This window comes from Diceros bicornis, chromosome 9 (genome assembly GCF_020826845.1).
Source record: "Diceros bicornis minor isolate mBicDic1 chromosome 9, mDicBic1.mat.cur, whole genome shotgun sequence".
Lineage (NCBI taxonomy): Eukaryota > Metazoa > Chordata > Mammalia > Perissodactyla > Rhinocerotidae > Diceros > Diceros bicornis.
The window spans coordinates 74252151-74278871 of record NC_080748.1 but is presented as its reverse complement, the minus strand read 5'-3'; the positions used below and the strand labels follow the sequence as shown (position 1 = coordinate 74278871).

General features: G+C 42.9%; 1 protein-coding gene across 3 annotated transcripts in view; it reads right to left on the bottom strand.

The window, feature by feature from the left end:
• The window catches only part of FARP1 (FERM, ARH/RhoGEF and pleckstrin domain protein 1), a 285713-nt gene that overhangs the window by 257581 nt on the left and 1411 nt on the right, over positions 1-26721 (bottom strand). The gene's annotated exons all lie outside the window — the stretch shown is intronic.

Below are 26721 nucleotides of genomic sequence, written 5' to 3'. Positions count from 1 at the left end.
GCTGCCACGGCATGGCCACTGACGAGTGGTGTAGGTCCACGCCCAGGAACTGAACCAGGGCCACCAAGGCAGAGCTCGCTGAACTTAACCACTAGGCTACAGGGCTGGCCCCTCCTCTGTGTATTTTTAATACATGAAATAAACATTCTGGAGTTGGCAAGAAGCCAGCCAGGACTCCAGCGGAATCCACATACCCACCAGCAGTTGAGTCCATCACCATCACACCAAGATCCCAGCAGTGGTGGATCTTTGGTTTTTGCTTAAATAACTACGAATAGGGATGTGAACCCTCCCCTGCCAGTGCCATCTTACACAGCAAACTGGGGGGAACGGAACAGAGCAGCATGGCGACAGCTGGCCTTCAGCTGGGACTGTGGTCACCCATACTTTATTCTCTCTGATCGGGGTCCCTTTCACTAGCCTCCCAGCACTCCACACTCCAACCCCAAACCCCTGGTCACAAGTGCACATCTGCCAGGCTGCAGTTAAAAAGCAACAGCTAACTCTACTTCATTCTCACTCATTAAAGGCACATGCAATGAATGGTCACTAAGGCCTTCTGATCAGCCTGAGACTGTGTGTTATCACATCCAGGTGAGAAAGATCTGGCTAAGCCAAATAGCACATTGATGCTTTCATTAAATGCAGGAACTTAATGAGGTGGCCCCCACCCAATCCCACTTCCCGGCCCCCATGACTATGGGATTCTGGTCATAGGCTTTCCGAAATCCTGAAAATACCTCACAGGCCTGCATTCCAGTGTTGCAAACCCCTTAGGATTCCACAGACTCCAGGTTGAGAGGCAAAAACCTAGAGTAAATGAAAATCAAAACCTGAAGAAATTTTACCCGGGTTGAGTGATATCCTGAAATATACAAAATTCCTTCTAAGGAATGTTCATAAGTACACCTGAAACTTAAGTGAACCATGGAACAATTTGCCATTGACTTTTTATTTATACCAACTGCTCATAAAAATTCCTCTCCTGCTTTGCAAGGACAGAACTCTCAAGAACAAATGACCTAGTTGAACATGAGATTTCCTGGCTTACAGCTACGTAGAAGAGTAAATGCAATGAAATGATGCTGAATTTGAAAGGGGCTGGATGCCAAACTGATTGAGTGAATTGGGTTTGCTTTTTTGGTCGTGCATATACAACACTCGAGTAAAAACCGTGAGAATGACAGACATCCTTAACTACTTTATTTATGAAGCAAGCAGAATGCATATTTTCCCACTTATCTACCACACATTTTTCAAAATGTGATTATGCAGCACTATGAATGCATCTTTTTGGCACAATTTGCCGGCCTGCCTTTGCTATTGGGTTGCTGCCAGTGCAATACAATAGAGTGGATCTGTTGTCTCTCACTCCAGCTTTCAGAAATGCACCAAATTATCCCACACTCTCACTGGGCTCCAAACCCTCCACCCTATCTGATTTTGCACAGATGTTCAAGGAAAACGAACTTTTTTTCTTTAAGTGAAAGTCAAGGGCCTGGCAAAATACTGTACAAAGAAATGCAAAAGTCAGCGCGGTGCTGAAAAGCTGGCTTTTAGCTCACTTCCTTCTCTCTCCAGCTTCTCCACTTCCAGAAAAATAAACATGGAAACTATCACACTTGCCCAAGGTCTAACAAAAAGCAGAAAGTGGGCAGGTTACGAGCCCACAGGTCACTTTCCTCTGTTCCTTCATGCTGAACTTTAAGGAGCTGTTGGTTTCGTGGGTGAGTATTTTAAGGGTGTTTTTGCTAGAGGCAGCCCTATGATTCTTGTTCTTTTGGCTACAACCCCTGGGGAGGTGAGGTCATGGGGAAATTCCGAGGGGTCACATAACTCAGTGGCACTGGTAAAGTAGCCGGTCTGAGACCAGTCCCTTCCCCCCTGCCAACCCCCATGACACCCTATTTTCAGAGCGTGTTTATCCTGCCAGTTTCTCCCTCCTTTCCATCACTTCCTCCCCTTGGCCACCAAGAACTCCCTCAGCAGCCAAAATTAAATCAGTAGCCTGGTGTCTGCTGGATTCCTACTCAGAAATGTCTCATTCACGGCTAATCAGAACTAGAATCCTCATGCTTTTTCCCACCCCACCCAACAGAACAGCACAAGGCAGAAGCAGCACAGCAGGATCCCCTCAGCCCCGAGTTGTCAGTGACATCTTCTCTTTGTTCCATCCAGAAGAGAAGTGCTAAACCGATGTGAGGCTGGCGAGCACCCACAGAGAGAGTGAAAACATCTGTGGTCTAGAATTTAAAAAAAAAAAAAAAAAACCTCTCAGTCAGACTGTATTTGATTTTCTGTGTGATAGAAAAATGAGATAGAAAACTGGGAACGAGTGCGTGTGCAGACACACGCAGGGGCACAGGTGTGTTTGAACGGCAAACCTCGCATATAACAAATCATACACGTTCTCTTAGACTAATCCGTAAATATGGGACTGAAACTGCACCCTTAGGAAAAAAAATTTGTGTAGTTTTTTTCAACAGTTTAGGTCTGGTGGGATTACTGCTTCTACAGTAAATATTTTGATTATTTTATACTGCACCATCAGCAAAATAAAACGAACTTTCGGTTGAACATGGCAGATAAACCACATGCCTGTATCCCCTCTCCCACCAAAAATCCTACAAAATGCCAGTAAACATGTCTTTTTAAAAGTACAAAAATGTATGACAGCAGAGAGAAGACATTCAACTGACTCTCGGATGATGGAAAGCAGAGAGAAGTAAGCGATGCTCACAAGGGTTCCAACAAATGGGCCAGTTCCCACCCAGAGCCCCTGGGAGGCTCCCCCTGAAGGGAAGGGTGAGGGGCAGGATGGGACAGAAGATGCAGGTCAGATACAAGGAGGAGGGACCTTGGAGCCCCAGGTCCCTCCCCCATCTGCCCCAACCACCAACTGAGAGGTTTATTATCCAAAGACATTGAACCAGGGAGATCAGAAACTCACATAACAGGCACAGTGAGAAAGAATGATGTGATTCAGGGCTGAAAACACAGCAAGAGATGGTGGGAATAAAGGAAAAGTCTACTTACTACCCCATGGGACCCAGACCCCTTCCTCCACCCCGCTTCCTGAATACATGTAGCTTATCCCAGGCTTATCCCAGGCAGGGCGGGTGGAATCATTCTCCGGAGAATCTGAACGAACACACACAGTGACCTTTGAGGGTTTCCTCCAACAAAAAGACCAGTTGCTGCTTCATCACTTGAAAGAAGATTCAACAATGGACAGGCCTGTCCACATGCACAGGGATTCAGGTCTGAGTTTTTGTACTTTACTCTTAACACTTGCTCTTAATAGACAGCCAAGAATCAGCAAACACGTAAGAAAAGCCTGCGAAACGGAAGTCAGGACCAAAACACAAAGGGGGATAAAAGCTTGCTGAAAACATGCAGATGTTACAGGGAGCAGAGGAAAAATTTTAAAATCTAGAATTAATAACCCCAGAGAGAATTCACGTCTCAAAATATAGGGAGAGATGCTATGAAAAAAGGCCAACAGCCCTTGGAAATTAACAATATGGATAACAGAAATTTTTGTGTTTCTATCGTTAATTGAAAGGTTAATTTGAGGAAACTTCACAGAAAGTAGAGCAAAAAAAAAAAAATAAATGAAAATTTAAAAAGATTAAAAGTAGGGAATCTTCTAAAAGATGTAATACTCAAATAATAGGAATTACAGAGAGAATTAAAAGAAATTATTTTTTAAAATTCAAGAAATGTCCCAGACTGATAGACAAGGGTCATTAGATTAAAAATAAAAAACAAATGCCCAGCATAAACAATTTCAAAAGGACCCATTGAGATATATGCCAAAAATTGTAAAACTTGAAAATATGAGAAATTTTTTTTTCTTTATGGAGGGAAGGATTCGCCCTAAGCTGACATTTGTTGCCAATCTTCCTCTTTGTTTTTTTCTCCCCAAAGCCCCAGTGCGTGATTGTGTATCCTCGTTGTAAGTCCTTCTAGTTCTTCTACATGAGCAGCCACCACAGCATGGCTACTGACAGACTGGTGGTCTGGTTCCACCACTGGGAAACGAACCCCAGGCCACCGAAGCAGTGAGAGCACCAAACTTTAACCACTAGGCCATCAGGGCTGGCTCTAAAACATGAGAAATTAAGTGAAGATTTTAAAATGTTCCAGAGAGAATGAGAAAAAAAATAAATCACATACACAGGATGCTCGAAGACAGTGGAGCAAAGTCTTCAAAATTTCAAGAATAATATTTTCAATTTTCAATTCCATATGTAGTAAAATTATTAAGAAAATCTAAGTACACGTTAAAGACACTTGTACATGCAAAGATTCAAAAGAAATGCAGCTCCCTTGCACCTTTCTGAGAAAGCCAGTGGAATATGTTTTCTATCAAAACAATGGAGTAAACCATGAAATTAGAAGATATGGCATCTGGAAAAGAATGGGTCCAAGAAAATAGAAGAGTGCAGGAAAATCCCTGAATGGTGGTTGCGTACCAAGCCTAGAATATAACCCATTCAGACAGGAATTGAGGATGGGGGTGTTGCAGATGGTGGTACGCTAGGAGATGGGGGAACTGAATGGTTATATGGTGTGTTTTAGAATTTGGTAAAAATTAGTTGAAAGAAAATGGACAGGTCTCTTGAAGTTATTTGGGAAAAATTAGCAATGGGTACACAGAAAATCAAGCAAATTTTTTCTTTCTTTTTGCTGAGGAAGATTTGCTCTGAGCTAACATCTGTTGTAAATCTTCCTCTATTTTGTATGTGGGTCGCTGCCACAGCACGGCCACTGACCAGTGGTGTAGGTCCACACCTGGGAACTGAACCTGGGTCACCAAAGCGGAGTGCGCTGAATTTAACCTCTAGGCCGCCAGGGCTGGCCCCAAGCAAATTTTAAAGAAGTGAATTATCTCCAGGAAAAACAAAGTTTTTGAAGAAAGCAATTGCAGGACAGTATCTGGCTCAGCAGTGAACACTGCAAGCAGTGACGATAACATACACACCAACTACTGAGTTAACCGAACACTGTACTACAACCATGTCGAGAGGGGGACAAGAGGAGAAACACAGGTGAGGTAGGGGTTCAGAGAGCTAAGCCACTGTCCCCAGCTTCAGGAAGCACAGGCGACCTGGAAGTTTTAACTGCTTCTTAAACAGCCTTTCAACCCATCATCCTGTTTTCAGATCTTCCACCCAGCCCACAACGTCTCTCTACACCCTGAAGGAGGGGCTCCACCAAAATGAGGGATAAAGTGCGAAAACAGAAAGACATAGGCTCCGGGAAAAGATTTCAGGAAGAGAAGCAAGGAGGACTCCCTGGGTAACATGGGAGAGACCCCTGATGCCGACCAGGCCAGAGGTCCTACATCAGGTGACAGAGGCAAAGGGATGCCCAGGGTAACCATGGGGGAGGTGGCAGGATGCTGACCAGGCCAGAGAAAAACTCAGCCCAGACTAGAGCAGCTCAGAAGCCTTCCAGACAAATCTCCTCGAGGATAAAACAGAATGTCTGAGCATCTGATGAATTGGAATGTACTTCAAGGGATTTAGGCAAGAGGTGAGAGTTTTGGAATGAATTAGATAAGTACATGGAAAATGAAGCAAAGGAAAAGCTAGATAATTATTAACTTCAGGGAAAGCGAAATTGGACAAAAAAGAAAAATAGCCATGGTATAAACATGAGCCCCATGGCTAAGAGAGTGGCTCAGTTGCCAAGAGTCACAGCAGAGTCTATGACAATAGCATGACGTCAAATGCTAATCTATTGGGAGTTTGTTTTTTATTCCTGCATAGATGCATGTCATTACCACTGATTATTATTAGAAAAAAATTAAGTTAGATCCCACATTAATCTTTGAACTAACATAAGTTTTTTATTTTTTGATTTTTATTTCATTTTATTTTTTTTTTTGAGGAAGATTGGCCCTGAGCTAACATCTGTTGCCAATCTTCCTCCTTTTTATCCTTTTTTCTCCCCAAAGCCCCAGTAGATAGCTGCATGTCATAGGTGTACATCCTTCTAGTTGCTCTGCGTGGGACGCCACCTCCACATGGCTTGATGAGCGGTGCGTAAGTCCGTGCCCAGGATCTGAACCGGCGAACCCAGGGCCACTAAAGTGGAATGCACGAACTCAACCACTACGCCACCAGGCCGGCCCCCCATAAATTTTTTACAATAAACCATGAAGTTCTAGAAAAAAATGTGAGATTTGATAAAATGCTCCCAGACTGAGGAAGATCTCTCTAAATATGACCTAGATTCCAGACACCATAAAGGAAAAGACGGAAAAAGTACAAAGCCAAAAAGCAAACTACAAAGGAGGACAAAGCATTTAAAATACATTTGACAAAGGACTGATTTTCTCCATATGCAAAGGAACTCCTACAAATCAATAAGAAAAATATTTGCAACTTAACAGAAAAACGGGCAAAGGACAAGAACAGGTAGCGGATAGATCCCCGAGAAAATCTAAATGGCTTGTCAACATTTGAAAATGTATCCATCCTCAACTAATAATAACAAAAGTACAAAATGACCATTAAGAACAATGGGCATTTGACCGGTCAGATCAGGGAAGGTGAAAACATTTGACCTCGTGGCAGTTCCTCGCTGTAATAGGCCATTAAGCACCGTGACGAGGAGGGGACTCTGACCCAGACGGCCTGGGTTCAAATCCCAGCTCGTGGGATTTACTGGACGCGGCCCCTGGACAGGTCACATCATCTCTATTGCTTCAACTTCCTCATCTGTGAACCGGTGATAACGACAGTATCTCTAAGGCTTCCTCTGAGGATCAAATCAGTTAATATTTGTAAAGCATGTGCACTAGGGCCAGCTCCGTGGCTTAGCGGTTAAGTGCGCGTGCTCCGCTGCTGGCGGCCCGGGGTTCGATCCCGGGCGCACACCGACGCACCGCTTCTCCGGCCATGCTGAGGCCGCGTCCCACATACAGCAACTAGAAGGATGTGCAGCTATGACATACAACTATCTGCTGGGGCTTAGAGGGAAAAAATAAATAAATAAAATTAAAAAAATAATAATAATAATAAAGCATGTGCACTAGTTCCTAGCACAAAGCACTATGTAAGAGTCAGCAAACCAAACGAACAAATGGGTATAAACTCTTGGAGAGCAACATGACAATATCTATCTATAGGAAAAACAAAGAGACCCTTTGACCAGAGATCCCACTTCTAGAATTTGTGTTTCAGATAGACTCACCAAGAGACATGAAGGATCTTCATTGCAGCGTTGTTTATAAAATAGCAAAATATTTCAAACAACCTATATGTCTATCACTAGGGACAACTTTACAGATAATTGAAGGTACCCCTAGAAAATGGAATCTTATGCGCCAATAGAAAGAATGAGGCAGATCTGTACGTACTAACATAGAACAATCTTCAAGGTGCATTAAGTAAAGAGAAGATCAACACATTATACAGTATACCCTACCATTTGTGTTAAATGTCTATGCATAAAATATTTCTGGAACGATATTTTTTTAAATGAGGGGAGATTATCATAAAAGGTCGTACCAGGTTTGTATTAAAGGGTAAGAATCATGAATGATTCTTTCCAAAGTGTTAGAAAAGTCTCTTCTCTTACAGAGTAAACTTCCCCCATGTAACTTTATTTTCACTATTTGCTTAACAAACCTTGTTCCCACGGCATTGTGTTAAAACAAACTTCAGCCTGACACAGTTCAAACAGCCGTGAACTCCAAATTAGTGGGGTTGAAAACCGAGGCATGTGGGTCCATGTGCAGAGTAGCTGCTCACAACACCTATTAATACTGCAATAGTCACCATGTGTCTTAAAACACTGACGCTGCTTCTCAAAAAATGTTTCATTTCCTTTAATATCAGCGTAATATGCCAAATTACAGGACAATTTAAAATTTTTAAAAGATAAATAACAACAAAAAAACAGACTCAAACAAAAGTAGATTTTTAAATCAAACTAAACTTCATAGTATTTTAAGGATGACTTGATAGGATTAAAGGAAGAATCATGTTAACTTCGGACAAACCTAACAGCTGAGCCTCTTGGCCTGCCACACGGGCTCTATCCCAAAGAGACAGACACTTCCGTCTCACACAAGATACACACTAATGACATAGGAGGAAACTAAAACAACAGCCATGAAGAACGCTATCTAATTCTTAAAACAATTAAGACTATGAGCTTATTTCATATTAAACAAAAATTGAAGCTTTCTAAAAGATTAACAACGCCTCCAGCGGCTTCACAGCAGTAGGTAAAAATGCACGTAAAGTGAAGGCCCCAGATGTGTCGTTCTGTTGTGTAATCAAGTACAAATCAAAAGAGTCAAGAGATTCAATTAAGAAGAATCAAGAGACTTCAGCATAAACCCACCAAGAGCACCCCAGGCTTTCCGGCTCTTTCAGTCTCAAATTAAAATGTCCTTTTCTACATTCTCAAAACAAGAGTCCCTGAAATGCTGCCTGGTTGGTGTCAGGTAAAGAATCCAGATGTTCAGCCAACCTGCGTGTGGCTAAAACAAATGGCCCTCCCTCCCTTGCAACTGACCAGGGTAGCCGGCAAATCAACAAATACTAATGGAGGCAAAATACACACATGCCAATTTCCTGGTCCTTTCTTTCCCTCCTGTCCCACACAATCTTCAATGCCATTAGGTACACTGTTCACTAAAAGTAAGACTATTTACTGGAGTTGGTGCCAACAGCATTACTCAGAGAGTCAAGCAATCCAGTAATTTACTCAGAATTCAGCTAAAGAGGGGTAATCAGAAGTATTAGAAAAGGCCATGCTGGGTTTACTTTATAGGCCACTAACATAGGGTATCATGGCTCCCAAATAAAGTTTTTATTTTCCCTCTAACTGGGTATTTGTTTTTAAGATCTTGAAGCTCCTTATTTGAAGACACCTCAGCCAGTCAGAGAACATTGTTAAAGAAGCTCTTAACTTCACGGGAGGCTAACCAGGCATGCACAGAGAGAGGCTGGAATGAGGTCCAGAAGCTAAGGAATGGTACTGTAACGTAGATAAACAGAGTCTGAGGACGTGGGTGATGAATAAATTTAGATTTGCCATCAACTTCTAACTATAAATGCAAGGCTTTTACAGACCATGGGGGCCAAACAGCTGGTGAGAAGGTCAGCTCAGGTTTGGGGGGTTCAAGACAATTTTATCAAGAAGCCCCAAAAGGGGGTCTCGTTCTCCTTCATTCAAGAAAGATTTAATGACTGCTGACAACGGGTCGTGGCCTGTGCTAGGCAGTAGTTACACGGAAGTGAACAAAATAAGCCAGCGTCTACAGGGACACAGGGAGACGTGCTTTTCCCAGCACTCATCACTGAGAAGGCAGCGTGCTCCCAGCTCTCACCCACCCCCTCCCGTGGACATCCTGCACCACTCTGCAGCCCCCAAGCTGGCAAGCAGGGCTGCCCCACAGGAGCGTTAACTGCCAGAAGCATCCATCCGCTAGGTGTTTCCTTTAACACTTAAGACTGTTCTGGAAACACTCCTGCTACAGTTCTATTTTCTAAGTCATGCGGAAGGCTGAACATTTTTAATAGAAAGTAGATCCCAAATCCCTTCCTCCAAACGCCACTGAGGAAAAAAATCCAGTGATAAAAGAGGCAGGAGCATGGGGTCTTCATAGCCCTTCAGTCCTCCTAAGCACGTTCTGGGAAATCTCCTCATGATAAATATCCAGAGGGCAAGTCATCTGGGGACCACTCCCCTCGGCTGCATTCCTCTGAGGAAAGGTCAACAGGAAATGACCTCACGAGACCTTTGACTTTAATCACATTAATTTAAGGATTACTGAAGCAAGATTAAGGGGGGGAGAAATTCACAAAACATATGTGCAATATATTATAAATCTGGAAAAAATTAAACGTTGAAAAAAACCCAAAAATTAAGGAAAATGCCGGCTGTTGATAATGGAGGAGGTTGGGGGGGCCGGGAGTGTATAGGAACCCTCTGCACCTTCCACTCCATTTTGCTGTGAACCTAAAACTGCTCTAAAAAATAGTCTTTTTAATTAAGGAAAGAAAACTAGGTAAGGCTAATATGAAGAAGAAAGCAATGTGTGTGTGTGGGGGGGGTGTTTTGCCAGACTACTTTTCTTCACTTTTCAAAGTTTCTACGACTCTATTATTTTTGCAATTAAAAATAATAGAGTTTTTTATGTTTGCAAACATAAAAAAGAAACACAGTTATTTTTAAATGTTTTATTAAAAAAAAGAACCCAGTGAAACACAGCCAATTCCCACGTGAAATGCATTTGGCTAGGCTGGTGATCTATTTGGGACCCCCAGGCCACCCTAGCCACTCTGCAAACATGCGGGAGAGATGCACCCACCATCCCCCTGGGCCAGGCTGGCCCCCGCCGCAACCTGTGTTGCCCGGGCTTTGTCATCAGGCCTACACACCTACCTGCCGAGGACTGGCTTCTGCATTCAGGGAGAGCCTCATTTCACAGATCCTTTATTATGCGGCTTCAACTTGTAAAACAGAAACTCTTTGCCATCCCTGCCTCCCCCCAGAGCACTAGCAACCTACAAACCCCCTGGCTTCCTGGCCACCACGACTCTAACAGGCTTTCACCAGACCTGGGCTTCAGTTTCTCAAAGCTGACCTGCTCTAAGTCCCCTACGGTACCAACAACTGTGTCTATCAGAGGCAGAGCAGCATCTTCAAAGGTGAAGCCAAGATATGGCTTTAAGACTGTGATTCATCTCTCAAAATGCCTTGAAGGAAAAAAAAAATAGTATTACAATACTGAAAAGGATGATGAAATCCCCTGGTGGCTGATTAGACTGTCATCATTCTGACTCCAGAACTGCTCTCTACTCGGGACTGGGGTGAGGCCAGTGAGGCACAGCCTGGGGTGCTAAATTTAAGGGGGCATCACAACACTCTGTAACTAAGACCATTTTAATGAATATTTTTAAAAATCAAAAGTAATTTTAAAAAATTCACGATGAACAAAACAATTTTAAATAAAGACAGGATCTGACCCTGAACTGCAGGATCCGTCTCACCTCGCCCTAGCTCGGTGTGCTCAGTTACAGCTGTATTAGAAGATCCCAGGGCTGGCCCCATGGCTTAGCGGTTAAGTGCGCGTGCTCCGCTACTGGCCGCCCAGGTTCGGATTCCGGGCACGCACTCACGCACCGCTTCTCCGGCCATGCTGAGGCCGCGTCCCACATACAGCAACTAGAAGGATGAGCAACTATGACATACAGCTATCTACTGGGGCTTTGGGGAAGAAAAAAAAGAGGAGGATTGGCAATAGATGTTAGCTCAGAGCCGGTCTTCCTCAGCAAAAAGAGGAGGATTAACATGGATGTTAGCTCAGGGCTGATCTCCCTCACAAAAAAAAAAAAAAAAAGAAGATCCCAAACTGAGCCACAAAGAAGAGTGTGGACTTTAGGAATCCTGATTTCACTTATTAGCTGTGTGACCTTGCACACGTTACCCAATAATCTAAGTCTCGGTTTCCTCTTCTGTAAAATGGAGATAATACTTCCTCAATGAATAAATGACCAAATAAAAATATATGCGAAGTGCCCAGCACACTGTCTCTCATAATATCTAATATGTAACGGGCAGTCCACACAGCATCACACCAGGATCCTAATTCCAAGGAGAGGCCAGAAGGTGATTCCCACATGCTGTGTGCCCTTCTAGCTCACGCAGTAGACTTTCAAGCAATTTCAGGGGAAAGGTTTTGAGGGGTCATTGGCTTTTCCCTAACATCACCCTGAAGACAGACTTTTCTTACTGTTTCTTCAGTCTTAGTAACTGAGGACCATTCCTAGCACTGAATTATGCTGGAGGAAGGGAGCGAGTGGGGAATGAAGAATGTGGACAATGTCCCCCCTGGTAGCTTCTCAAGATGAACAGGCAAGTGATGCCCACACAGCATGGCATAGCTAGAAGACAAAACAACCTTTGCCATTCTCAGAATTTTCCTTCCTACAGCAAAGCATGGCCATTTTTTAAATAAAAGGAATCAGGCCACCAAGAGGTTTCTTATCCCCTGCAGTCCTTGCTAATTTACCTACGAGCTTGGGAGAAGCAACTCTCGCCCACCGGCTCTGAGCCTTACCACCAACTGTGGATCTGATAACGCTGACTCTGGAATTTGTTTATATGACCTTGGAATTACTATTCTCATATGGTACCTAGAGTCTGAGTTCATGTTTATGAATTATTCTACCTCCAAAACAAAAGCACCCCACTGATCTGGACCACAGACCTCAGGCAACCTTGAACTTCCAAACCAGGAATAATGAAACACTTTTCGGTAATCATCTCCCCTGAAAGACTACCTCTCACTAAGTGTCATGAGCGTCTACATTCCTTTGTTATGTGCCTCGGAAACACTAGGAAGAAGAAAATGACCTTCTTTTCTTCTAGTCGATGGTTTCACTAATACAGCAGGGAAAGATGTGCAATGCTCCAAGTGCGTCTCACGTGACTGTTTACATATGTGGGCAGGCTTGGCTTAATCTGTAGAAAAAAACCTTAAAATTTAAATAATATGGCTGGCTAATTATAAAAGCAATAAAAATTCATTACGGGAAATTTAGAAAAAAAAGAAAAATTCAGAGGAAAAAATTAAAATCACTCATATTAGTCCTATCCGAAGAAAACCATGGGTAACACCCTTTTCTCAATGCACATGAATATATATTTTACATAGAATTTTAAACAAATGTGTTCAACACTAAGAAGCAAACCAAGAGGATACTCACCAAAGATGAGGTAAGTGACCCCCCAGACACAAGAGGGTCCAGGAAGAGCATGAGAAGTAACTTTAGAACCTCAGCATCCCACCGAAGGACAAGGGGACTACATTTTACAAAGAAATGGAAAAAAATGATTTGCGACAAAGTTTACCTCTTAAGAGAGTTAAGCTTCAACAAATATTTATTGAGTACCTACTGTATTCCAGGCACTGGGAAGGCAGTGGTGTAAAACACTTAAGTAGAAGTTGCTCTCAGTAGGTGAGGAAAGACTTCCTGAGCTTCTTTCCTGGCTCTGCCAATTATAAGCTGTGTGACCTTTGGCAAGCCACTTAACCTCTCTGTGCCTCAGTTTCCTCTTATGTAAAATGGGAATTAAAAATCAGGGTGGTTGAGGGCCGGCCCGTGGCCTAGCAGTTAAGTGCTCGCGCTCCGCTGCTGGCGGCCCTGGTTCGGATCCCAGGCTCGCACCGACACACCACCTCTCCGGCCATGCTGAGGCCGCGTCCCACATACAGCAACTGAAAGGATGTGCAACTATGATATACAACTATCTACTGGGGCTTTGGGGAAAAAAACAGAGGAGGATTGGCAATAGATGTTAGCTCAGAGCCGGTCTTCCTCAGGAAAAAAAGAGGAGGATTAGCACCGATGTTAGCTCAGGGCTGATCTTCCTCACAAAAAAAAAAAAAAATCAGGGTGGTTGAGATGATTAAATGAGTCTGTACAGGTAAAGCACTTAGAACTCATCCTGGGACTTAGACGCACTCAATAAAAGTTAGTGTTCAAAGAAATGAAACGAGCAAGGAAGAGAGAAAACACACCGGCACAAACACAGAGGGTGGAAGGCCCTGGGAGTAGACCTTAGCCTCAGGAAAGGCTTCTGGAAGGAGGTGGCAGGGACTGGGTGGACACCGGAGCTGAGAGGGACTGGGTAGACGACCCCTGCATCCCAAGCCGAGGAAGCAGCAGGTGCAGAGATGGGAGGATGTGAGGGAGGAGGGCTCCTGTCCGGTTTCAGGAACCGCACACAGACCAGTGTGGGGAGGGGGGCGGGTCAGGGGGAAGGTGAAATAAAGGAGGCTGGGAAAGGAAATGGGCCGAAGGTGCCAGAGTTCAGCCACTCTTCTTTTCAGTCACTGCTAAACAGGCAGAGGTACATTATTCTACATCACGATCCCTTCAAAAAGGAAAGCTTTCTGGACCATTCCAGTCAAGTCAAAGGGTGCTGATTTACGTATTTTAAAATTACTTTTACAAGTAGGCATTTTCTAAAAGTTCTATAGAGGCAGAGATGCAGTAAGCAGATCCTCATACCTGCTCTCCAGATAGCCCTAACCCATCAGTGATGTCTCTCAGAGTCCTTCCAGCATGATACAGCTGAGCTCACAGAACATATTTTCTATTTGGGGGATATTACTAAAAATAAAGACCCAAGAACAAGATTAGACAAGAAATTTGTTCTTTGCTAATTCACAATGATTAGATTTCCTTTTCAGGAAAGGAAAAAAATTGGAAAACATATGTAGAATCTAAAAGAAGCTGTGACCAACACCTTTGCCAAAAAGAATGTGATTATTTAATGTGTTTATCTTTGTTGGTATGTTCTGAACAGTTAAGATTCTAAGCTTCATGGTTTAATAATACAAATAACATCTACCATGAGCTTTGTATAACCTGCCAGTCTCTTTTTATATATTATCTTCAATTCTCAAAAGAAATTCCAAATTTCCAAAATCCCAACTCTTAAAAGATGCTGATCACCAGGACTTTTACAAGCAAGTGATTTAGAATCTGTGATTTACATCTTAATCGGTATTATTTAGTAGATATTATTATCTTCATTTTTTAAATGAGAGGAAACAGGGACTCAGAAATGAAATGACTTGCTCTAGACCACACAACTTTTGAGTGGCAAACTGGGATCTGAACACAGGTCCCTCAGGTCCTATGGTAGCCAGTTTCCAACTTTGCCCCCAATGATCCTTGCCTCCTGGCATCCACGCCTTTGTGTAGTGCCCTCTTCTTGAATCATGGCTGGCTTGTGCGACCCAGAATCCTGTGGAAGTGACGCTGTATGACTTCCAAGCCTAGATTATAAAAGTCATGGCAGTTTCTACCTTGGCATCCTCACAAATCACTCACTCTGGGAGAAGGTGGCCGCCACGTTGTGAAGACACTCCAGCATCCTGTCCAAGGAGCCTGTGGGATTCCTTGGAAGCAGATCCTACAGCCCCAGCCAACATCTTTACTGCAAACATCAGAGCCAAAACTGCTCATCCAAGCCACTCTCAAAGCCCCGACCCACAGAAACTACAGAAGACAATAAATATTTACTATTGTTTTAAGTCACTCAATTTGGGAGTAATCTGTCATGCAGCACTAGATAACGAATACACGCCCTGAAGCCCGTGTTCTCTTCTCCATATCTACACTGGCTTTCAGCTGCTTCTGTAATTTTATCTTTTAATTATTATCACTGTATATTCAAATAGAGAATTAAAAAAATAATTACTGAAATCAAACCTATACACCCTATCAGGTCTCTGAAATAAGCATTTATAGAACTGAATCTTATTTACACCTATTTCTCGCTGGCATTGCTACATTCCAGGCCTCAGATTTTATATACACAATCGTTGTTTTTGATCTATCCCTTCAAAAAACAGGCAGCTGGCAGAGCTCGTACAGCCTCTGCTAGACAGTCCAGGAAACTATCTAGTCATGTCTTTGGTTAAGCCCCTTATAAAGGTGTTTTCTCTGCGTGTTTTGTTTTAAAAAAATAAACATAACCATGCTGAGAAACCACTACACACCTATTAAAATGGCTAAAATAAAAAGCATTGACAATATCAAGTGCTGTTGTGGATTCCACTTCTAGGTATTTGCCTATGAGATAGCAAAACCACGTCCACATCAGAACCTGGAGGTGAAAGTTTATAGCAGCTGTACGTTTATAGCCATTCTACTCATAACTGCCCCAAATTGGAAACAACTCTAATGTCCTTCAACAAGCCAACGGAGAAACAAACTGTGGTACGTCCACACGATGGACTACAACTCAGCAATGGAAGAGAGAGAACTATTGACGCTCACAACAACTTAGAAGAACCTCAAAGACGTTATGCTGAGTGAAAGAAGCCAGTCTCAAAAGGTTACATACTCTGTGATTCCACTTCTATGACATTCTGGAAAAGACCAAACAATAGTGACAGAGCAAAGATCAGTGGTTAACAGGGGTGGAGGAGGGGAGAAGAGAGGATGACACAAAGGGACAACATTTGGGAATTTTTTGAGCTGATTGAAATGCTCCATATCTTGATTGTAGTGTTGGTCACACAAATTGGTGCATGTAACAAACTGCACAGCAAAAAAAATGTAACATTACTCTATATTAATTTTTTAAAAAACAAATATACATACACTTTCCTTCTGAAGCAATTTCAATTCCTTTCTCCCTTAAGAAGAAACATATGCCTTTGTTAAATCACCTTCAGGGCCTAGACGTCTGTTGATTTCCAAATCTTAGAAAAAATGCTGATCACAAGGACTTTCACAAGTAAGTTATTTAAAATCCGTGATTTGTATCTCAGGAGTCCACTTTCTTTCAAACAACTACCATTTGTGATTTTCCCCTACAGCTGCAGACAAATCTCCTGCTATGTGTCCCATAAACAATCTTGCCTGGGAGCAAAAGATCTTTCAGGAGAATGTAGATATAACTGCAAAGGTTCTCAATAAGTATTTGCTGAGTGAGTGAATGGTGGGTTGATCCCTGAAGTCACAGGAGATTAGCTGTATCTGCCCCCAGGCTGTCCCAAAGGCATCTGTGTGAAGGCTTCCGGGAAAAATCAGCTCCTCCATTTTGGGGCACTCTATGAGCACTAGGGGACCATCCACTTAGACACCTCTTGTTCTGGCACCCCATGCAGTTGGCACCTCCTTTTAGTATCAAAAATGTCTCAATCTGGACCAAAAAATATATATGTAGTCCCCTTGGGGACAAGGATTTTTTTGTCTGTTTAGTTCACTAATGTGAATGTCAAGAATCGTGCTCGCCTTATGAGAGGTGCTCAATGGATCTCTGTCAAAAGTAAGACCAATTTCATGCTTTTTGACTTGTGAAGACATTGAGAAATTAATGAGTTGTGATTTTCCCGCTGCCTACGATCCTACGTTAAGACTTTCATTAATCCATCTAAGAAAGGCTCTTTTTTAAGTACCTAAAAGATATAACAGTAGTTTGTGACACGGCCCTGGACCTCCAGGAACTAACTCTGGTGAGCAAGGCACAATGCACACATTGGGGGTAACTAACCACGCAAGATCCCGGAAGTATGATATCCCAGAAGGATGAAATCCGCTGTGCTGTCGGCCTCGCCGCCCTGTTTCCTCAGCACTGCTGAGGAGCTCTCCGAGGGCTTCCGTGTATCATTGCAAAAGGAGTGCCAATGGGCTCCAGAAATAGACACGCTTTAATTGGGAATTTGAAAAATGGGCACGACTTGGACGTGTCACACGTGGTTTGCTGGGGATTGATTAGGGCTGTGAGGAACTAAGACCTTCACTTGCTAAGGCTTCTGACCAACCACAGAGAAAAGGGGGCAGGTCAAGAGTCTGCCCAAGTTCAAAGAAAATAGAGCAGTATGCCCACCTCCCCAGGCCAGCACACCTGGCGGGCTCCGCAGAGGCCAGCTGCGCTATAAACTACAAACTCACACCGAGCCCGCTCCAGTGCCACCCCGTCCTCTCACTTGGGCAAGCGTTCCTCAGCGCCAGCGAGAGGAATGTTGTCATGGGGATAACATAGAACAAGGACAAATTACTTATGACACCCCTCACGAGGGATCGCTAGGTTAGAAGCGCTGCTCTTGGAGCACAGACATCAATGTTTCTGTGATCGTGAACTTGCTGAGCTTGCACACAGCCCCGGGAGGTGGTGGGACAGAGGCCTGTCCTTCATGCTTCTGCCTTTACTTTCCCTGCTGGTCCCCCACCAGGAAGGTTTTGTTCCCCTTATTTCTGCCTATCAATCCTATCCATTTGGAAAGGCTACTGTTGTCTGGGCACAATCTCGTCATCCCCCCAGCCTTGTACACTCCCCCTCTCCCCCCACCCCCAGGCAGCATCACAAGAGTGGTCCCTCATCTGGCCTAAACAGGGGTCCTTCCCTGGGGGCTGGTGATGGGGGTTCAAACTCCAACAGGTGATTCTCCAACAGAGCAGGAGCAGTATGAACGCTTCTCCAGGGGAACTGAAAATGCACCAAGGTGCGATGAATTGCCAGGATAACTGGGGGAAAGCTTGGATTTTAAGGCAGGAGTCATGGATGCGATACTTCCTACAATGTGCAGGAGAGCCCCCTACTGCCCTCCTCCCCCCTCACCACCAAAGTGTCGCACTCAAAATGCCAGCAGAGAGGATAACCGGAAAAATGAAGCTGATGCCCAGCACAAAAGCAGAGACTGGACCCTGTGAGGGAAATCCCACAGGGGCTTGACTCTTTGGATCCAGGTCTCTATTCCTGAGACTGGATCCACCTCTGCCCATTCCCGGGTTGCTATTGAGAGCTAAGAAATTCCCTATTGTGCTTCCTATGGCTCCAGCTGGGCTTTTGTCCCCCGCAAGAAAAGAGGCCTAGAGACCTTCCTTTCATACATCTGTGTACAGATGGTCCCTGCAGCAAATACTGGAAGCAAAAGAAAAACCAATAAAGGGCGATGTTAAACACATTCTGCAGAACCATACAATGGAATATTACATGGCCAGGAAACACTTTCACTCCAAAGAAAACTTAGCATGGAAAAACTCAGACAATGTTAAGGGGCAAAAGTGGCTTCTAAACGTACATGCATCATTCTCCTAATTTTTTTTTTTAATTTTTGTTTATTTATTTATTTATTTCCCCCAAAGCCCCAGTAGATAGTTGTATGTCGTAGCTGCACATCCTTCTAGTTGCTGTATGTGGGACGTGGCCTCAGCATGGCCGGAGAAGTGGTGCGTTGGTGTGCGCCCGGGGTTCCAAACCCGGGCCACCAGCAGCGGAGCGCGTGCACTTAACCGCTAAGCCACGGGGCCAGCCCAAATTCTCCTAATTTTTAAAAAATATATGTTTGTATGTATAGGAAAAAATACTGGGAATATTTCAAATAAACAAAAAGGCAAATGGAAATAAACCAAATTTTAATTTTCATAATCTTTGGCAGGATTACAAGAGATTTTTAGTTTCTGTTTTATACGTGAATACTAATCCTGTTACAATAAACATACTACAAAAGTGAACACTAAAATAAACAAATAAAAACATACTTTATTCAAAGCTCAACTCAAACGCCACTTCTTCCAACCAGAATCCAGTGTCTCACTATCCTGAACACTTGCACCATTACCTAGTACCTTCTGCAAAGCTCTTGTCATATTCCACCTTCTACTATAATTATCTAGATACTTCTCCCATCAGTCTAGATGCTACACTCTGAGAGCAGGAACTGAGCCTTATTTTTGTGGCACCAACAGTAACTAGTATACTCAACATAAAGGTTCACTAAATATCTGTTGACTTGATAAACTTATATAAACTGAAGTAAAAATAAAACAGCACTGAATATGCAAATTACCCTGGTCAGTTGGCCATGACGATAGTAAGGGATAGGGAGGAACACTCAGAATTCTTTTCAAAAGTTATATCAATTAAATAAAAATTGATAGGAATACTGTTGCTCTATATCCTGCAATTTGTTCACCCAGATATTTTACATTCAATTTATTTGCTTGGATTAATATTCAGGTTATTATTAAATTATTTAACTTTTCCTCAAAGATTCACAAATATCTGTGTCTAATTTAGGAAACCTCTGGTTTACCCGAATCCTGATGTTTCCAAGCAGCTCACTCGACTAATAACATTGGCCCCCATTGAGATCTGATGCCCGAGAACCAAAAGCTCTGGTAGGATTATAAAGGCAGATATGCATCTCTGATGAATAATGTCTTCACACAGCTCCTAAGCAACATTAAATGTGCAGATAAATGCCATTCTAGGTTGACAGAAGTGGCAGGCACTGCCACCAGTTTTTCTTAAAGAAATGAAATCCAATCCTCAAGTATGTCCTGTAATCTAAACTACCAAATGGTCAATTCCAAGCAGATGTCCTGCAAGCCCACCTTAAAAGGAGAGGTAAAATTCACGTAGACTTAGTTACAAAATTTGCACATATTATCAGCTATCTGAAGTCCTTTAAAATAGTTCATCTCTCACAGTGATTCGATATGACCACTAAGTCACTTTTGACGTAATTAACAAGTAGAAACTTATTTTCTCATAGGTAACGTTAAATGGCAAATGAAAGATAAAGTCTTCCAATTAATGTATCGGTCAGGATGCTTTGGATGACAATAACAGAAAACTCCAACTCAAGCAGAATTAGGAAGTAACTAAATTTATTATTTAGTACACTAAGTCTAGATTTGTATTATTTAGTATACTAAATTTACTATTATTTAGTATACTAAGCTCCAGGTGCAGGAAGATCAATGACTAAATGATGCCCACAAGGACTCTGGTTCCATCTTTCAGCTCCATCATCCTCTTGTCTTCATCCCAAGGCTAGTCACAACGTGGCTGCTGTGGTTCCAGGCATCACATCCAGTCTAGTCTTTGGGTCTCTTTTTAAGAGCACAGACACATTTAAGAGCACAGAACTGCCTTCAAAGACCTCCCTGATGCTGGAGGCTTCTGGGAAGGATTTTACTTAATGACTGAAAGGAGCTTGAAGAAGGCTGTGCAGTGACTGACCTGACAACACCAAATGTGTGCAAGTATGAAGCGCGGAGCTGCAGCAGCCATTAGCAATCATAGCTAAGTAGGCTGCAGCAGTCTAATTAACCACGAGGCAACAAGCTCGAGTACAAAAAGCAACATGCTGGGGATGGCAGGGTGGAAAGACAGAAAGAATCTGGGTCCTTCAGGATACTCTGAGCTGAGACACCCAACTGGGAAACCCTTCTTCTTATTACTTGAGGCAACTAAATGTTTGACAGCTTAAGTTGCTATTAGTCAGACATTCTACCACTTGCAGACAAATGCACTCTGAAAGGTTCCCTGGAGGGTTTAAGGAAAGGGTACCAATAACTTACCCAACATCACAGAGATGGATGATGCAGAAGGGCAGATCCATCTGATTTCTATGCCTGTACTCCCAACTCTTGTTACCTCTGACACCATCCTCTAACTTCCATATTCTCAAATGTCATAGGATTTTCATTGCACAAATTTTAATTCAAATCAACTGATATTTATTTACCTTCTATGGGCAGGAGAAACAAAAATTAGGAAAACATACTTTCTGACCTGACAATGCTTATTATCTGGTTCAGAAAATGAGAATACACAGATAACAAGATATAATTCCTGCAAAATAGAGGCCCTACAGTCCTTTTACAACCACCTCCATATGCCACCGTGACCTCTTTTCAGAATGTTACATCTTGCTTTTACCCACAGCCCCATTTTTTTATTGCTTTCAGAAATATTTCTGTCCCATAGTCCTTCTGTGTGCTAAAGAACAAACTTGACTCAATTTTGAATTTTAAAAATCTATTTATTTGATCATAATCTTAAATGATTATTTCCCCAAATTTTCAAAATAAACAAAATTTTTTTCTTTTGTATGTTTTTTCAACTCAGTTTTAGTTAGCAAAGAACAAAACTTCTCCATCACCCTCAAGTAAATGGAGTCTGAGCTCTTGAACACAGCAATACTAGTGAATGCCTGACATACAAAAATATGTCATTTTCCCAAAGCTGGATAAATTCCCTGACCTTTAATAAGTTCAATAATCAGATCATGCACAATGTTTTCCTAATAACTTTTGCTCTTCAAAAGATACGATTAAAAAATGAAAAGGTTAAAAAATAGACTGGGTGAAAATATTCACAGTACATAGATCTAACAAAGAACTTGTATCTAGACTATACACAGAACTCCTACAACTATAAAACAAGATGACATTAAGTATGTGCAATTATTGTATGTCAATTATACCCAAAAGCCATATAAAACAATCAGACAAAAAACAATTAAAAAGACAAAAGATTTAATAGACCCATCACAAAAGAAAGTATACAAACGGCCAAGAAGCACATGAAAAGATATCATTAGTCATCAGGGAAAGAAAAAATTAAACCACAATGAAATACCACTACACACCCACCAGAATGGCTAAACTGAAAAAGATTGACGATTTCAAGTGTTAGTGAGGATTACAGTAACTGGAATGCTCATACATCGCTGGTGGGAATGTAAAATAGAACAACACTCTGGAAAACAGAAGGCAGCTTCGTATAAAGTTAAGCACACACTTATTATGAGACCTAGCAATAAAAATGAAGACGTCTCCACACAAAGACTTGTTCACAAGTGTTCACAGCATCTTTGTTCATGAAAGCCCAAACTGGAAACATCCAGAGTGGCCAAAGGTGATTGGATAAACAAATCATAGCACATCCAGACCTTGAAATACTACTGAGCAACAGAAAGGAATAAACGGATAAGAGGATGGGAAGGAGGAAGGGAAGGGAGTAGAAGGAAGAAAAGAGAGAGGAATAAAAATAAAGGAGACAAGAGGGCCCGCCCAGTGGCATAGCGGTTAAGTGCACGTGTTCCGCTGCCTGGGTTCACCAGTTTGGATCCCAGGCACGCACTGACGCACTGCTTGTCAAGCCATGCTGTGGCGGTGTCCCACATAAAGTAGAGGAAGATGAGCACGGATGTTAGCCCAGGGCCAGTCTTCCTCAGCAAAAAGAGGAGGATTGGCATCGGATGTTAGCTCAGGGCTGATCTTCCTCACACACACACAAAAAAAGTAAAGGAGAAAAGAAATTACAGCTAGACACGGGGAAACTGTAGAACTCCAAAGGATCTTAAAAGCAGCCAGAGAGAAAAGACAGACTATTTACAAATAAAAACTAGCCTGACTGCCCACATCACAGCAACAGCAATGGAACTAGAAGATAGTTGATTAATACAGGAGCAACAATCCAGAATTTCACACCCAGGTAATCTATCATTCTGGAACAAAAATATTTAAAGGCACACAAAAACTGAGGTTACCACCAACAGATGCTCACTGATGGAAATTCTAAAAGATAAATCTCAAGAAGAAAGAAAATTATCCCAGAAGCTAGTTTCTCAGGTAAGTTTTACTTTCTTCTTCATGCTTTTATTGTCTGATTTTTTCAATGAGTCTATATCTTTTTACAATATTACCCAGCTTCAAAGTTTAAAATTGAAACTGTTCAATTAGAACAAAATGGAAACAAAACCAAATATCAAATTTTTAGATTCCCAGAATAGCAATATATCAGTCTAATATCAAATCTCCCTTAAAAGCCTTAAAGGCTAATTTGAAAGGACATTAAAAACTAGTTTTATTTATTCACTTAACAAGTATTCGCTAAGGGTTTGCCATGTGCCAGGCACTATACTAGATCCTGAATTAACTGGATGAGAACAAAAAATGAAAGTCATCATAATACTGGATTTATAAGTCTTCTCTTATAAGATGTCCTTACAGAAAGCCAAAAGTCTGCATGAAAAATGAAGTTACTCTTGTGGTCAGGAATATGATCATAATAGAGAGTTAAAGGCAATCTAGTTTGGACTGTGGCTCTTTTGTTTGAAAATGTACACAAATATGACAGTTTTACATATGACATTAATTTGGTGTAAATGATGAATTCCTACATTAATTTACCTGCCAATCTTGCAGTTTGTCTATAATTTCCATGTTCTGAGTTGAGTTCATAGGCAGCACTGAGCACGTACTCAGTTTTAGTCACATTGTATTTGATAGTCCCTGGCTTATTATACAAGTATCAAAAGCTTAGAGCACCATATTCAATGATGTATCTATTGCCCACTTTTACTCAAAGTATCCACTTGGCAAAACATTTTTAACTGACTTAAACCAGGGCAAGGGCAGCCTATAGAAAGCCAGTGTCTCCACTTTATTTTTTATTTTATTTTATTTTTTGTGAGGAAGATTAGCCCTGACCTAATGTCTGTTGCCAATCCTCCTCTTTTTGCTGAGGAAGACTGGCCCTGGGCTAACATCCCTGCCCATCTTCCTCTGCTTTATATGGGACACCACCACAGCATGGCTTGAAGAGGTGCGTTGTTGCGCGCCCGGGATCTGAACCCCGGGCCGCTGCAGCAGAGCACGCCCACTTAACCGCTTCGCCACCAGGCTGGCCCCATCCACTTTAAAATAAACATTTTCTGGGGGCTTCTTGATTAAAAACAAAGGCTGCATTTGGCATAAAAAGACTGGGGAAATCAGTATCTCAAGTAATTTTAATGGAAACCGTTGGGCTCTGATCTTCCTGGACATGTGGAAGTGGTTAACGCAGCAACCTGGCGGAAACAGAGGGCGCGGCAGAAACTCTAACCATTAAAAAGCAAGAAAAAGAAGTTGATCCACCACTTCCCATTCAATAGCCAGGCTTGGAGAGCCCTCCCTTCAATTAGAAGCACCAAACAACAGGAGAGACACAGCCACATGCAGCCACAGGAACTGAAAAGTCCAGCCTCTCCCCTCCCAGGCCATGGTAACCAACAGCTGGAATACCTGTGAGCCCAAAGAAAGGACTCAAGCAACTGTATTTTGGGATTATATGAACCCTCTCTTATCTGTAGCATCTTCAGTTAGAGGGGAAAGAGCATTTCTCAACAATAGTAGGCAGTTCTCTGCAATAAGCAAGGCCAGTTACAAGGGGTTTGTTCGAAATGCCCTATTCACCATGCTATCAGAGCATTCGCCAAGTACCTACAAACCCGTGAAACTCCCTCAGCCTCTGGGAAAGTCACCATGCCTCTTTCCTAAACAGTGCTCAGCCTTCAAAACTAGGCTCTTGTCTTGTCTCCAGTGTTCTCTAACCTTCTCTGGGATGGAAAAAGGTTTTCTTTTTTGATGTTTCTCACAAGCACCCTCCTCATAAATATTTATCATTTTCAAAATGAATTAAACTCTTCTATGCTCAATGAATATCAGAGGATGAATTCCACATTTTTTAAAAAAACTAACCCTTTCAATACGTATTTAATTATGATATTTTTAAAGCCGTTTGCTTGGACAGTTTCTTTAATGAAAAACAAAACAAAAACATTCACCCAGGTTCCTGGTAGTCTCGATAATTATGAAATAACTGCCCTAAACAGAAGAAAATTGTCTAGGATAGATTTTTAAATCTCCTTTTGGTAAACTTGGCTACAAAGTAGCATTAGTATTCTATTATGACCCAAGGAATTAAACCCCTGTATAATCCAGGGAGAGACTATCGATGTGAAAAGAGGCATTATAAACCTAATTCCAGGATTCCCGCAGGGACAAAATTCCTTAAATGAAAAACCGCACCCCAAGTCACAGAGGGCGCAGACAGACTCTGTGACCCTATGGGGCACGGCTACGTCATCACCAAGCATTTCACGTTTCCCATCCACATAAAAGAAACAAGAGATTCTGGGAAGCACTGGGCTGAGAAGGCATCAACTCACTATCTCCACCAACACTTCGCCCAGTAGGCCAGCTGCTGGCCAATAATGTCTATTTATTTTACCCAGAAGCAGATCTATTAGCCAGACATTCTAAAAACACAACCCTCTCACTGTGGTTGGAGTAACTCCAATATTGGTGCCTTGCTGCAGATCGATGCTGCAGGAATATAAAGTGAGCCACGTGGATGCCCAACCCATACACGAAGTGCCTTATCAGAAACTGTCATACCCAGAAGACCAACCCTTCGGAAAGGCTGAGGGTAAACCCCCAGCAGGAAGGCTGCAGAATGAGGGAAGAAAGCCAAAGACAGACTTCAGAAGGGCCCCCTTGATCCCAACAAGGAGGACAAATTTTAAGGCAACTCCCCCAAAGCTCTCAGGAGCAAAAAGGCCTTTCTTCCTCCTCTCCAGTTTAGACTGAATAAGAAAAGACAATGCTAGTGGATGTTCTGACATGGGCTTGGCAAGTCACCACGTGCAAAGCACGTTAAACATAACCCAATGCTTGGCCAGGGTGTGCTCCAGAGACACTGCCTGCTGGGTGGGGAGATGGGGGTCCACAAACGCCACGGCTCAGGGGAAACCGGGGCACAGAAGAGGGCCTGGTTCAGCAAGTTAAACCGGAGAAACTAACAAGAAAGGCATTAACAACAATAATAAAACGAAACAGCCAGAGGCCACCATGGTACCGACAAGGCTCGGGGAGACAGGCTGAGACCGCTAAACTGTTCCAGATGAGAGGCAATCTCTCCACATCTCAAGGGGCTGATCTGATACCAGGATCCTCGTTTCTTTGTGAGCCTCACCTCCCTCCTTTCTGGGGGACCCTGTACAGATCGCGACAGCCGCTGGGTTCCAAGTGCTATAAACGAAATCCAGACTCATTACGGGGAACTCATTTTTTTTCCCCTCAAATAAAACATATACACACACACACTCAAAGGTCTGGCCGAATCACACAGCTAAAGTTTCCGGAACTTAAATCGTAAAACCACAATCAGAAGTTGCTGTTTTGAAAGGCTAACCACAAAAATGTGTCCTTCGCTGAAAAAAAAAAAAGAAAGAAAAGAAAGAAGAAAATTTAAAAACTTTGCTCTCCATAAAGGCTGGCGGTAAAGAGAGACAAAATCTAACTTGGGCAGAGGGTGTGTTCCTCTTTGTCACGCACCAAGGTCCTCACGCCGCACTTGGGCGACCCGCGGGCACCCGGCAGCGCGGTGGCACCCCTGCCAGCGGCCACCTCCCGGGCCGGCGATCGGCCTCAGGGGCCGAGATTGCGGCCAGAGGTCCGGAAGCGGCGTCCAGCGCTGTCACCGTGCTGGGTGGGACGGGAGGAAGCGGGGGGAAGGGCGCCGCGGGGTGGGGGAGGCGGGAGGGGACGCGCGCGGAGCCCGCAGCCTGAGTCCGCCGAGGTGAGGAGGGTGCAAAGGGTGGCG